The 13,719-nt window shown below is 41.5% G+C and overlaps 2 long non-coding RNA genes across 2 annotated transcripts; both read left to right on the forward strand.

Moving 5' to 3' along the window:
- Nucleotides 1-6,991: 6,991 nt before the first annotated feature.
- On the forward strand, nt 6,992-9,887 carry LOC309867818. The gene is made up of 2 exons (XR_014313334.1): nt 6,992-7,099; nt 9,503-9,887. It is a non-coding gene; the product is annotated as an uncharacterized lncRNA (long non-coding RNA).
- Nucleotides 9,888-11,834: 1,947 nt separating this feature from the next.
- On the forward strand, nt 11,835-13,513 carry LOC309867813. Its single transcript, XR_014313329.1, has 2 exons — nt 11,835-12,052; nt 12,718-13,513. It is a non-coding gene; the product is annotated as an uncharacterized lncRNA (long non-coding RNA).
- Nucleotides 13,514-13,719: the final 206 nt, after the last annotated feature.

The following is a 13,719-nucleotide window of genomic DNA, read 5'->3' on the forward strand; positions in this document are numbered from 1 at the left end:
AACACCTGTTGTTTCCTGATTTGTTAATTTTAGCCTATCTGATTGGTGAGGTGGTATCTCATTGTGGTTTTGATTTGTATTTCCCTGATGCCAACCAATGTTGAACACTTTTTCATGCCATTTGGGTGTCTTCTTTGTAGAAATGTCTGTTCATGTCTTCTGCCCATTTATTGACTGGATTATTTGTTCCCTGTGTGTTGAGTTTGATAATTTCCTTATAGACCTTGGATACCAGCCCTTTATCTATATGTCACTTGCAAATATCTTCGTCCATCCCATGGGTTGCCACTTAGTTTTGTCGACTGTTTCCATTACTGTGCAAAAGCTTTTTATCTTGATAAAGTTCCAAATGTTCATTTTTGCTTTTGTTTATCTTGCCTTCAGAGACATGCCTTAAAAGAGGTTGTTGTGGCCAGCGTTGAAGAAGTTACTGCCTATGTTTTCCTCTAGGATTTTGATGGATTCCTGTCTTGCATGTAGGTCTTTCATCCATATTGAGTTTATTATTATATATGGTATAAAAGAATTGTCCAGGTTCATTCTTCTGCGTGTGGGTGTCCAATTTCCCAGCACCATTTATTGAAGAGACTCTCTTTTTTCTGTTGGATAGTCTTTTCTAATTTGCTGAAAATTAGTTGCCCACAGAGTGGAGAGTCCAATTCTGGGGTCTCTATTCTGTTCCACTTATCTATGTGTCTATTTTTTGTGCCAATACCATGTTGTCTTGATGATCACAGCTTTGTAATATAGCTTGAAGTAAGGCATTGAAGTGATGTGCCCAACTTTGGTTTTCTTTTTCAACAATCCCCTGGTGATTCAGGATCTGTTCTTGTTCCATTCAAATTTTACGATTGTTTATTCCAGCTCTGTGGAAAATGTCAATGGTGTTTTGATAGGGATTGCATTGAAAGTGTAAATTGCTCTGGGCAGCATAGACATTTTCACAATGTTTGCTCTTCCAGTCTATGGGCCTGGAATGTTTTTCCATCTCTTCTTGTCTTCCTCAATTCCTTTCATAAGTGTTCGATAGTCTCTAGAGTATAGATCCTTTGCCTCTTTGGTTAGGTTTATTCCTAGGTATCTGATGGTCTTTGGTGTTATTATAAATGGAAGTGATCCCTTTATTTCTCTTTCTTCAATCACATTTGTTAGTGTATAGAAATGCAACTGATTTCTGTGCATTGATTTTGTATCCTGCCATGTTGCTGAATTGCTGTATGAGTTCTAGTAATTTGGGGTAGAGTCTTTTGGGTTTTCCAAATAAAGTTTCAGGTCATCTGCGAGGAGAGAGAGCTTGATTTCTTCTTTGCCAATTGGAATGCCTTCTATTTCTTTTTGTTGTCTGATTACTGAGTCTAGGCCTTCTAGAACTGTGTTGAACAAAAGAGGTGAGAGTGGGCATCCCTGTCATGTTCCTGACCTTAGGGGAAAAGCTCTCAGTTTTTTCCCAAGAGAATGACATTTGCTGTGGGCTATTTGCAGATGGATTTTATGATATTGAGGTGTGTTCCCCCTCCCTATGACTATTTTAAACAAATTGGGGAATAGAGATGTATGCAGACACTAACTGCAAAGGAAATGAAGTGTGTGTGTGTGTATGTGTGTGTGTGTGTGTGTGTGTTAAATTGAGATTATTTGAGTTAGATCAGATGCAGAAAGAAATTTTTTAAAAGTTAATTTGGTATAGGTTGAAATGGCGCCTCCTCCTACTTCCCTTCCATCTTGTCTCTCGTCATCAAGATCAAAAGCTTCTGCACAGCAAAGGAAACAGTCAACAAAACAAAGAGGCAACCTGCGGAATGGGAGAAGATATTTGCAAATGACAGTATAGACAAAAGGTTGATATCCAGAATCTATAAAGAACTCAAACTCAACTCACACAAAACAGACAATCATATCAAAAAATGGGCAGAAGATAAGAACAGACACTTCTCCAATGAAGACATGGAAATGGCTATCAGACACATGAAAAAATGTTCATCATCACTAGCCATCAGGGAGATTCAAATTAAAACCACGTTGGGATACCAGTTAGAATGGCCAAAATTAGTAAGACAGGAAACAACATGTGCTGGAGAGGATGTGGAGAAAGGGGAACCCTCTTACACTTTTGCTGGGAATGCAAGTTGGTGCAGCCACTTTGGGAAAACAGTGTGGGGATTTCTCAAGAAATTATAAAGAGAACTTCCCTATGACCCTGCCATTGCACTACTGGGTATTTACCCCAAAGATACAAATGTAATGAAAAGAAGGGCCATCTGTACCCCAATGTTTATAGCAGCAATGGCCACGGTCGCCAAACTGTGGAAATAACCAAGATGCCCTTCAACAGACGAATGGATAAGGAAGATGTGGTCCATATACACTATGGAGCATTATGCCTCCATCAGAAAGGACGAATACCCAACTTTTGTATCAACATGGATGGGACTGGAGGAGATTATGCTGAGTGAAATAAGTCAAGCAGAGACAGTCAATTATCATATGGTTTCACTTATTTGTGGAGCATAACAAATAGCATGGAGGACAAGAGGAGATGGAGAGGAGAAGGGAATGAGGGAAATTGGAAGGGGAGGTGAACCATGAGAGACTATGGACTCTGAAAAACAATCTGAGGGTTTTGAAGGGGTAGCAGGTGGGAGGTTGGGGGAACCAGGTGGTGGGTATTATAGAGGGCATGGATTGCATGGAGCACTGGGTATGGTGCAAAAATAATGAATACTGTTATGCTGAAAAGAAATAAAAAATTAAAAAAAATTAATTTGGAATACATATACATTGTGAAATTCTCCCTACAAATCTATTACTTATTAACAAATAACTGATTAACAAATCTGTCACTTGACATAGGGAATCTTTGTGTGTGTGGTAAGAACACTGAGGATTTATCAGAACAGATTTCAAGACTATAGTACTGTATTGCCACTTGTTAAGAAAATTTAACTGAGCAAATTGTTTTTAAATAACTTTCTTTTTCTGAAGTTCTTCTTCTTCTTCTTCTTTTTTTTTTTTTAAAGTAATCCAAACACCCAAGTGGGTCTCAAAACGACAACCTGAGATCAAGAGTCACATGCTCCTCTGACTGAGCCAGCCAGGGGCTTTTTAACTAGGTAAATTTTTAAGATCTTAACTGGCTTTATTCAATGATTCATGGATCAAGCAGCATCCAATTTATCAGAGAGAAAGGAGCTCCAAGGAGCTGTACAAAATGAAAGACATTAACAGGCAGGAGGAAGCAGGAAGGATGCTATACTAGGCAAAAATGCAGTTCAGTTTTTGCAAAGTTACTTTCCTTTAGGGAATGGCAGGGATCTATATATCAGGCAGATTAACTAGTGCTGAAAAAGCAGGTCCTGCCTTCTGGGAGAGTCAAAACTGTAGTTAAGTCTCAATTTGGTGATGTGAGGCTTAGCACAAGGAATTCCATTGTGAAGTTTTACATTCCTGTAGTCACTATGCTACACATCAGATCTCCATAATTTATTCAGTTGCCAAACTGAAATTTGACCAACATTTCCCATTTCCCCTACCACCAAGCCCTAGAAACCACCACTGTACTCTGCTTCTATGAGTCTGATTACTGTAGATTCCACATATAAGTGAGATCAGACAGTATCTTTTTTTCAATGTCTGACTTATTTCACTCAACATAATGTCCACCAGGTCCATCCATGTTGTCCAAAATCACAGGACTTCCTTCCCTTTAAAGGCTGAATAACATTCCATTGTATGTTTATACCATGTTTTCTTTAGCCATTCACCATCACAAACCATCAAGGAAGTGCAGGTCAAAACTGCAATGAAGTGTCACCACACATCAGATAAAGGATGGTTATCTTTAAAAAAAAAAAAGATAAGAAGTGGTGTAAGTGTATCATTATGTGCCTGACAAAAAGCTTTTGATTGCCAAGGCATCCATTTGTTTCAAAGACATCCATCTCAAATACACACATTGCTGGCTGTACAGCTAGCTAAGAGCAATGCCATCCCACCCATGATGCACCCCCTTTGGCTCTGGGTGACCTAGATAACTGACCATTTGTGTGACCCCCCCTTTTCCTTTCCCATGCTTTCATTCCCACTATTATGTTTTAAATTTACCAATGAAAAGTGAAACCTCAAAATCCTGGGGATCCCACCCTTGACTCCAATAAAGGCAGAGCCCCAAGTCTCTGCACTTGCACTCTTTCTCTACTCAAGACCTCACTGTGTGACTTTGGCTGTTCCATGTACCTCCCCCCAAAATGAGGCTTATAAGCCTCACTTTTTCAAAGCTCGCTGAGGGTTGTTGCTGAGGTGTATCTTGCAATCAACCTAAGAGCAACAAGGGCTGATTAACAAATCTATCACAAGATCTATCAGCCATAAGATCAGCTCAGGATGGGAAAATGAACAGTGAAGGCAATGTACATGCCCTAGTTGATGGCATCACTCTCCAATACTTGAGGCTAACACAAGACAGTGAGGATACGGAGAAAAGAGAACCTTGGTATGCTATTGGTGGAAATGTAAATTGGTGCCGATATTACGGAAAACTGTATGGAGATTCCTCCAAAAATTAAACATAGAAGTATTGGGGCACCTGGGTGGTTCAGTCAGTTAAGTGTCTGTCTCTTGATTTTGACTCAGATTATGTTCTCAGGGTTGGGAGATCAAGCCCCATATTGAACTCTGTGCTCATTTGGGAGTTTGCTTGCAATTCTTCCTCTCTCTCACTCTTGCTATGCCTCTCCCCCACCCCCAAACAAATATACAAATCTTTAAAAATATTGAACTACCATATGATCCAGCAATCCCACTTCAGGGGGTTTATACAAAGGAACAATAAGTTAGTAATAATAATAATAATAAATAAGTTGTATTTATTTAAGTCAATTCTACATCCAATGTGGGGCTTGAACACACATCCCCATTATCAAGTGTTGCATACTATCCCGAATAAGCCAGTCAGGTGCCCCCAGAACTGAAGGAATTTTTAAATCTCAGTGGGAGGTTAGTGAAAATAAAGATGTTAATTTTTTTCCCTCCCCGTGAAAATAATGGAAACCTGGTTTAGAATGGCTGTGATGGCCAGCAGGGGGCGCTCTCATGCCCTATCTCTCATAGGATTTACAGATCCAACAGGAAAAAACTACTTTGCAAGGCAAACTACTTTATCAGTCCAGCAGGAAGATAGGCTTCCCCACCCTGCTCTGAACTGTCCAGCCAACTGAGTCTGTCACAACCCAGCCAAAGCAAAGCTACCACACTTAAACTTCCTGCTTGCTCCAACGGACTTTCTGTTTAAAACAGCCTTCCAAATGTCTTCCTTTCCTCTGGAAAAAAGTGTTCCTCTTTGTTCAGGCACTTGCCTACACTTCTGCTGTAACCTGCTTGTCCCTGATTGCAGTTCTCTGCTATTCCTGAATAAGCACATTTTTGTAGGTAAAATACCTGGTAGCTTATTTTTTGAGGTTAATACTCCGTACTGGTTTATGCCTCTACCAATTCCTTCCATGGAGTCTTGGAAGCCCGTGATTTCCAGATTCAGACATCCTAAGACATTATTAGAGTCTCCATGAGGACATTTATCTATTATTATGATTTTGAGAAACTGTTGTACCAAAACACTGAAAAAATTGAATGATGGTTAACAAAAGGAAATATCAAAGAATTAATAGAAAGGAGTTAAATCAAGGTAAATGTTTAAGAAAGGATAGAAGTTACAAATGATTTTAAATTTATATTCAAGGGATAATATCTCTTTAGGAACTCAAATTCGAAGCCACAACCCAAGCAGTGTCTGTTACAGAAGCTGGTAGACAGACCTGAAGGAAGGAGGCCCACTAAACAGCTCTCAGAAACAAGGGTTAACTGACTTGCCTGGGCTGCTTTGGTAGTTGATTTCTGCAGAGATAAAGGGATATGTTCATACCACTCAGTTTGGGGTGCTTCCTAATGACTTCATTTCAAAGAAGCCTTAGTGCTTACGGCTGAGCTCATAGTTGAATGTTGGATGTCTGCTTTGGGTTCACAATAATTTGTCTTTCACATCAAAAGTAGAATATCACACTTCTTTCAGAAACACTGGGTTAACCAGTTAAAACTGACAGTGACTGGAGTAGAGCAACATTATGATGATATTATAAATAATATAGATCAACATTAACACTTTATTGTTTACAAAACTACACCCACATGTATTGCTTCCTTCGATTCTCAAAATTCCTGGCTGAGGTCCTATAACACACTGTGAAATAGGATGCCTTGGACACCTGTGGACCTCTCTCTGAGCTTGCCCCCTCACAGGTCAGCCCTCCTAGCTTCTCCCTGCTACCTCTCTCTGCACTCACAGTCACCACCTGATTTAGGTCTTCAGTGGCTCCTATGAACTTGTTAGGAAGGGCTATGGATATATGGCCATGCGATGGCCATCTTAATTTTTCTGAGTCGTCTTTCCAGTCCTCCAAACCTATGTGTCCAGAATTCCTATCTTTTTACTCTCCTCCTTCACCCCAAAATACCAGAGGGTAGTTAGACTTATGGATCGATATCTGAGACGACCTGTAGAGAGCAATATGGAGTCCCTCATGTCAAGTGGGACCCTGTGTCAAGCCATGACAAGGTTGTTAAATGTACTGCAGCTAGCAGAAATTCCCTGGGACCAGTGTCAGCTGACATCCCAGAACTAATAAGGAGCAGAACCAAAAAAGGTCTGCAGGGGCCTGAAATCAATTCAGTCCCTTTAGAAAGAGAAGGATTAGACAGCAAACTGTCAGACTCTTCAGACCTTACCCCTCTATGTCAGAGACCACCTAAAAAGGCAACTGCCTCCAAAGGCTCTACTCTGTTAATCTCCAGACAGAGCTGAGGTCCTTCCCTGCTGGAACATAGGAATCAGTGAGTGCCCAGAGCCAACCAGGACCTGACCAAGGCCTTATCTCAGCTGTGCGCCCACAGACTGACTTCGAGTTTGGTTCGTTACCTTACTACATCCTTCTGATATCTGTTTTCTGCTGTGGTTTGTCTTATGCCCTGCTCTGTGTGCTGTATAAGAAGCCAACATGAATCACATAGTGAAAAGCAATTGAATTGGGAACCCTGAACCTGCTTTCTAATTGTGAGTTAACTTTGCTTTATGTTTGACTAAAGCTGACATTGTGGAAAGACAAAACTAATGTGAACTCCTTCATAACGTGGTCATGATATAGCCCCCAGTCAGTCTATCAGCATATGAGTCCCTGTTATTCAAGGAATGCTTGACTTGAGCTTGGTTTTGAGGTGCACCAGAGATTTTGTATAGAAACACCAATGAGTCTCTATAAATGCCAGTATTTCTCTTTCTAATCCTGATGACATATTTCCCACTTAAAGAGAGAATCAAAAGACTATACACCAGAATGGCAGATATGCTTTGAAGAGAAGTTCTGGGCATAAACTTAACATTCTGACTAAAAAGCAGAAAAAAATAATTTCCCTCTGCCCCCTGTCAAAGGTGAAATAAATAAAGTCACTTATGGGATATTTGGCTAGCTCAGTTGGTAGAGCAGGTGACGCTGATCCTAGGGTCATGTTAGGGATAGAGTTTACACCAAAATAAAAATAAACAAGGTTACTTATGTCGTGGGGGTTTAAAATGGAGCATGGAAATCATTAAGGAGGTAGCCTTTATGCACACCCTCACCGGGTGGCATCATGAAATTTGAACTGGTCTAAACCATAAAGACTCTAAGGCTATACAGAACACCTGCATCTTGCTACAGTATCTATTGGACTTTGCATTGTGATTGCCTTTGCAACCAATTGTGTTTATTCAAGATTAGTTTTCTGGCACCAACCCAATCAAACTTCTTTGGAACCAATGTATAAAAGCATTCTCTTAGGCACCTGGTTGGCTCAGCAAGTTAAGGGTCTGTATAAGGCTCAGATTATGTTTCCAGAAAACAAGAATAGAGCTCTGCATCAGGCTCAGCAGGCATATAAAAGTCTAAAGAGAGAGGAAAGAAAGAATGTATAGACAAGTCTCATGGGCTTCTCCCTTCTGCGCTCTCTTACCCACACAGTCCTCATTTTTCCTATGATGATGATTATTATTATTTTTATATTCTGTCTCCTCCCACTTTCTATTAAACCATTCAGGTTTCCACACACGCCCCGTCCCCAAAACTCCTCCTCGCAAGGTTACCAATGATTTTCATGTTGCTAAGTTTTTTGTTTTTAACATTTTTATTTATTTGAGAGACAAGAGTGTGAGAGTGGAGAACTCAGAAGGAAGGGAAGACTCACTGCTAAGCAGGGAGCCTGATGCGGGACTTGATCCCAGGATTCCAGGACCATGACCTGAGCCGAAGGCAGTTGCCCAACCAACTGAGCCACCCAGGCACCCCTTTTCTTATTATTAACATCTTGCATTACTGTAATAATTTTGTGACAATTGTTGAGCCAATATTTATTATTAACTGAAGTCCACAGTTTTAAAAAAATTTACATATTTATTTGACAGAGAAAGAAGATGAGAGAGCAAAAGCAGGGGGAGTGGCAGAAGGGGAGGGAGAATTAGGCTCCCCACTGAGCATGGAGCCCAACATGGGGCTCCATCCCAGGACTCTGATATCATGACATCAACAGGAGGCAGACACTTAAGTGACTGAGACACCCAGGTGTCCTAAAGTCCACAATTTAATTAGCATTAATTTATTGCATTCAATAGCTCTAGGGGTTTTGACAATGCATAATGTCATTGTAGGAGAGGAAAGCATTTTCCTCAGCTCTCTTATGGTCTCTGGTTGGGTCTGAAAATTGAACTGACAGAGATGAATAGGAGAAAAGCATACAAATTTGATTAAATTTTCACATGTATGTGGGAGCCTTCGCAAGAGAATGAAGACCCGAAGAAATGACCAGAACAGGAAGCTTTTAAACCTTTTAGACAAAGAAACAATATATTTGTGAAGAATTGACCAGATAAAGGGTTTGATGTGTGGCTAGTAAATGGTGAAGAAGTAACTAGAAAGAAATGGATTAGTTTTACAAGGTTTGTTTGCAGGCTGCTCTGGTACCACCTCTAACTAGTAAGATATGATCATCAGGAAAAGAATTTATTTTCTGCCTTTAGTCAAAAAAGGGAGAGTCCTTCCTGCATTTTGATTCTTGAGTGCCTTTAGTGCTAAATAATTGTTATGTCAAAGAGAAATATTTTGGTTTGACATAGTCTTCTTTCCTTCAGCATGGACAAGGAATATGTCCTTTAAAAATTTTATTTATTTATTTATTTATTTATTTATTAAAGATTTTATTTATTTATTTGACAGAGAGAGATCACAAGTAGGCAGAGAGGCAGGCAGAGAGAGAGAGAGAAAGGGAAGCAGGCTCCCTGCGGAGCAGAGAGCCCGATGCGGGGCTCGATCCCAGGACGCTGAGATCATGACCTGAGCCGAAGGCAGTGGCTTAACCCACTGAGCCACCCAGGCACCCCCTTTTTTAAAATTTATTTTTAAAAATATTTTATTTATTTATTTGACAGAGATCACTGTTGGGCTGGCATGAAGGGCTACTAAAGATGGCGAAAAGTTCCCGCCACAAAACCTAAGCTCGGACAGGAGAACAAAGACCCAAGCAGGAATCTGAGACCCCCGCCCTGGGCTTCTGTGGACCAATGGGATCCCGATGAGCAGGCGGGATATCCAAATAAGGGAAACTTGCCAGAAGACCCCTGAGCTTTCCCCAAGACCCCTTAAAAGCCCCCTCCTCCCTGCCTTGGGCGCGACTTCCGCCACTCTGCTTTCCAGAGTCGCGGAACCTCGCCCGAGGGTGCCCACCTCCTCCTGGCGCAACTTTCCTAGCTCCCCTTCTCCTGAGCCCTGAAACTTCACCGGAGAGCGTTTTTAATAAACCTTGCCTTACACCCACTTCGCCTGGTGTTGTGTTTATTTCGTTGGGAAACTTTACAATCACAAGTAGGCAGAGAGTCAGGCAGAGAGAGGAGGAAGCAGGCTCCCTGCTGAGCAGAGAGCCCAATGCGGGGCTCCATCCCAGAACCCTGGGATCATGACCTGAGCCAAAGGCAGAGGCTTAAACCACTGAGCCACTCAGGCGCCCCCCTTATTTTTTTTTTAAATATATTTTCTTTAATTTCTTTCATCGCAGCTTTGCAGTTTTCCTCATATTGATCTTGTTCACTTTTTAGTAGTTTTATGTCTGTATTTTCATTTTTTTTTGAGCTGTTGTAAATTTTTTTCAAATTTCAATCACTCATTGCTGGTATCTAAGAAAGCAATCGATTTTTGTATATTAACCTTGAATATTATGGTTTTGCTCTAAAAAGACATCATTTTTATCCTGTAGATAATTGAAGGCACTAAAAGCAAGAGTGTTCTACTATTCTATTTATGCTCAGGGAATATTAACCCGAAAGAGATACGTAGAACACATTGGAAGAAAAAGAGGCTAGAGGCAGGGAGACCCTTTGGGAGGCTTTTCTGAGAAACTACACATTTCCAAATAAGGGGTTTATGGTACCAATGGAAAAGTAAGAAAAGTTTCGAGAGGCCAACACCCTAATTTGGCCCTTCTCCTTCATGCCTATGGGTGTCTTTCTTACCAAACTCCAACTTGTCCATGTACCCAATATGCAGTAATCCACATTCTGAGACACTGGATTTAAAGCAAAGAAAGCTTTAGAGTCAAGAGGGCAGCCCAAGGAGAAAACAGGGGATCATTCCCAAAGCTGCCTTGCTCTGTTGAGCGTAGAGGCAACTTACATGCATGAAAGGTAGATAAGGTGTTTTTTGAAGCTAGTTGGGAGGTCCTTGAAACAATCTGGTTGTACTCATTCTTGTGCACACTGGGGTGCTCTTTGGGACCTGGGATCCCATACATCAAAACAAATGTTACTATCTGGTTCCTGTTATGTTTCTACCCTCAGTGGGTAAACACAGAGTAAGAGTGAAAAGACAAAGATAATGACTAATCCTGCATGAGGTTAAGAGATAAGGGAAACAGGGGTACATGGTTGGCTCAGTCAGTTGAGCCTCTGACCCTTGGTTTCAGCTCAGGTCATAATCTCATGGGTGGTGAGATTGAGGCCTGATCTGGCTAAGTGGTAGGTGGGGAGTCTACCTGGGGATTTTCTCCCTTTGCCCTTCCATTCACTTGTACTCTGTCTCTCTCTTGTTCTCTCTCTAAATAAATAAATAATTTTTTAACAAAAAAAGATACATGAAATGTATTTAAGTAGGGAACAAAACAATATAGAGTTAAGTTAATAATGCAACTAATACACTATAGATTGCTTATGCTTTCAAAATGGGTCTAGAAGCCAAGGAACTTGCCTTGTCTTCACACACAGCTCCCTCTTTGGGATGACCTTACCATCCTCTTCCCTAGTTTCTACTTAATCCTCAAAACCCAGTTCATGTGTTGTGACCTTCTCTCTGTCAGCTCCTCACAGCTCCCTGGCACTCTTCCACCACAGACGCTAGAGCTATTGACAGTTCTTATATATAATGTATTTCCCTATTTAAGTGAGTGACCATCTCTTTCATTAGGTCATGATCTCCTGAATCTCAGTATCTGGCCCAATAAATGGACACATAAATGAATAATTCATTCAAATCTGTTGTTGGAACTCACCAATGTTGTTGTAACATTACCAAGTACATGGTAACAATTCTATCAAATTTACATCCTGCATTTTCTCCTAAAAGATTGAAATCATAGAGCTTCAAAATACTGAAGCTTCTATCTAGAAGGAAGCACTCAACCCATATCAAAAGGAAATTGTTTCCTCACACTTCTTTGAGGAGTAATCACTTCCCCTTTGTTCCTTTAAGTAGGCTTGCTCTTCCTGCATCTGCAGGACTACTGGCTTTAAACAGTGAGTTGGAGGGTGTGCACAAGAAAGGCATCTTCCAAGCCCTGGGTTTCCCTTTCCTCTTTCCTAGGGCTGAGAGTCCTTCCCTGCTGCACGCAGGCCACGCTTGCATACCTGGCAGAGGAACAGCAGACAAAAGCCTCTGAGCCTGGGATTAACCACGGCCTCTGTCCTCAGCAGGAGCCCCAGCACAGAAACCTGGTAAGAGGAGAAGTCTGGGGGAGAGTAAAGTCCTGATGATGACCCGGAAGGTTCAGGTGATGTAGATGGAGGAGAAATATTCCAGGAGGGAGGAGGGAAGAGACAAGGTTCTGGACCAGGAGGTATAAGACAAAGACAAGAATGGAATCTGCCACTTAGAATAAAAGTCATCCTTTCTTCTTTTTTTTTTTTTTTAGATTTTATTTATTTATTTGACAGACAGAGGTTACAAATAGCCTGAGAGGCAGGCGGGGGAGGGGGGAAGCAGCCAGAGAGAGAGGAGGAAGCATGCTCCCCACTGAGCAGAGAGCCTGATTCGAGGCTTGATCCCAGGACCTGGGATCATGACCTGAACCAAAGGCAGAGGCTTTAACCCACTGAGCTACCCAGGCACCCCAGAGGAAAAGTCATCTTATCACATTCCTCTTCCCTGGGCTTCACATCATTCCTAGAATTGTGAGATGCATGTCAGAGAGAAGATGGTTTAAAGAACAGAAAAAAGACCAATGAAATCTTAAAAGGCACACTAAGGATCTAAATGGTTAAGTTATGATAATAACTTAGCTAACTAATTAACTTAACAACTAAATAGTTGTGAATGATAATTTTGCTCTTATGGCTTCTACTACTATCATTCTCTCCATTTCCTCTCTCTTCCTACACAGAAGAGATGATGCTGGATCTTCTGGGACCCTTTCCTCTCCTCCTGGTGCTGCTGGGATCATGGGGGCCAGTGCCACTTGCTGCTAGGCCTCAAAATGTCACCAGGGTTCAATGGTTTGAAATTCAGCATATAAGAGCAGGTCCTGTCCAATGCAAGATGGAAATGAGTCGTGTCAATAATTATACTCGGCACTGTAAGTCTGAAAACACCTTTCTGCACTCCTCCCTCCAGAACGTGGCTGCTACTTGTCTTTTGACCAACATGACCTGCAAGAATGGCCAGAATAACTGCTACAGGAGCGCAAATCCTATTGGCATGACTTACTGCCGTTGTCCTCCAAGGTCATATCCCAACTGCAGCTACAGTACTACTCTCCAGAACCGGTTCTATGTTGTTGCCTGTGAACGACGTCAACGGGGCTTCCCTCCCAATCAACTGCTTCCTGTGCACTTAGATAGAACCATTCCCCTGGTAGACTTACACTTTGATTAAGGCCAAAGTCCCTCTTACAATGCAGGTTCTCTTGATGATCCGTTCTGCCTTTTCTTTTCCTTTGTTGAGTCCCATGGTTCCCATGAAAGAAAGAAGGTGGGGAGTGAGAAAATTAGAGGGCCAAGATGCAAGATCAGGAATGGGGACAAAAAACAAATAGGATTCTTTCTTGCTTTGGAGCTCTGCGTGTTTCTAAGGAAGGCCATAGGGAAAGGCCCAGGCCCCCTATTTTTAATCTTGAAACTTCTGCCAAGCTTTGCAATATTGTGTTCACAACAATAAAATCATTTTCTCCTGCACTGTAATGACCTTGTGTGTGTGTGTCTGGGATCTTGGTCATGTCATTGTCAGCCTGGGGCCATCTGGATTGCATTCACCAGCATTCTCAGGAGAGCTGTTTGGGCCCAGGTGTCCTTTGAGGTTATTGAGCAACACAAGGCTGCTGCCACTTCTCCCACCCCTGTGTCTTTTGGACTTTGGAGCAAGAATTTTCTCCATCCCTTCAAACTCT

The sequence above is a fragment of the Mustela nivalis genome (genome assembly GCF_964662115.1).
Source record: "Mustela nivalis genome assembly, chromosome: 6".
NCBI classification, from domain to species: domain Eukaryota; kingdom Metazoa; phylum Chordata; class Mammalia; order Carnivora; family Mustelidae; genus Mustela; species Mustela nivalis.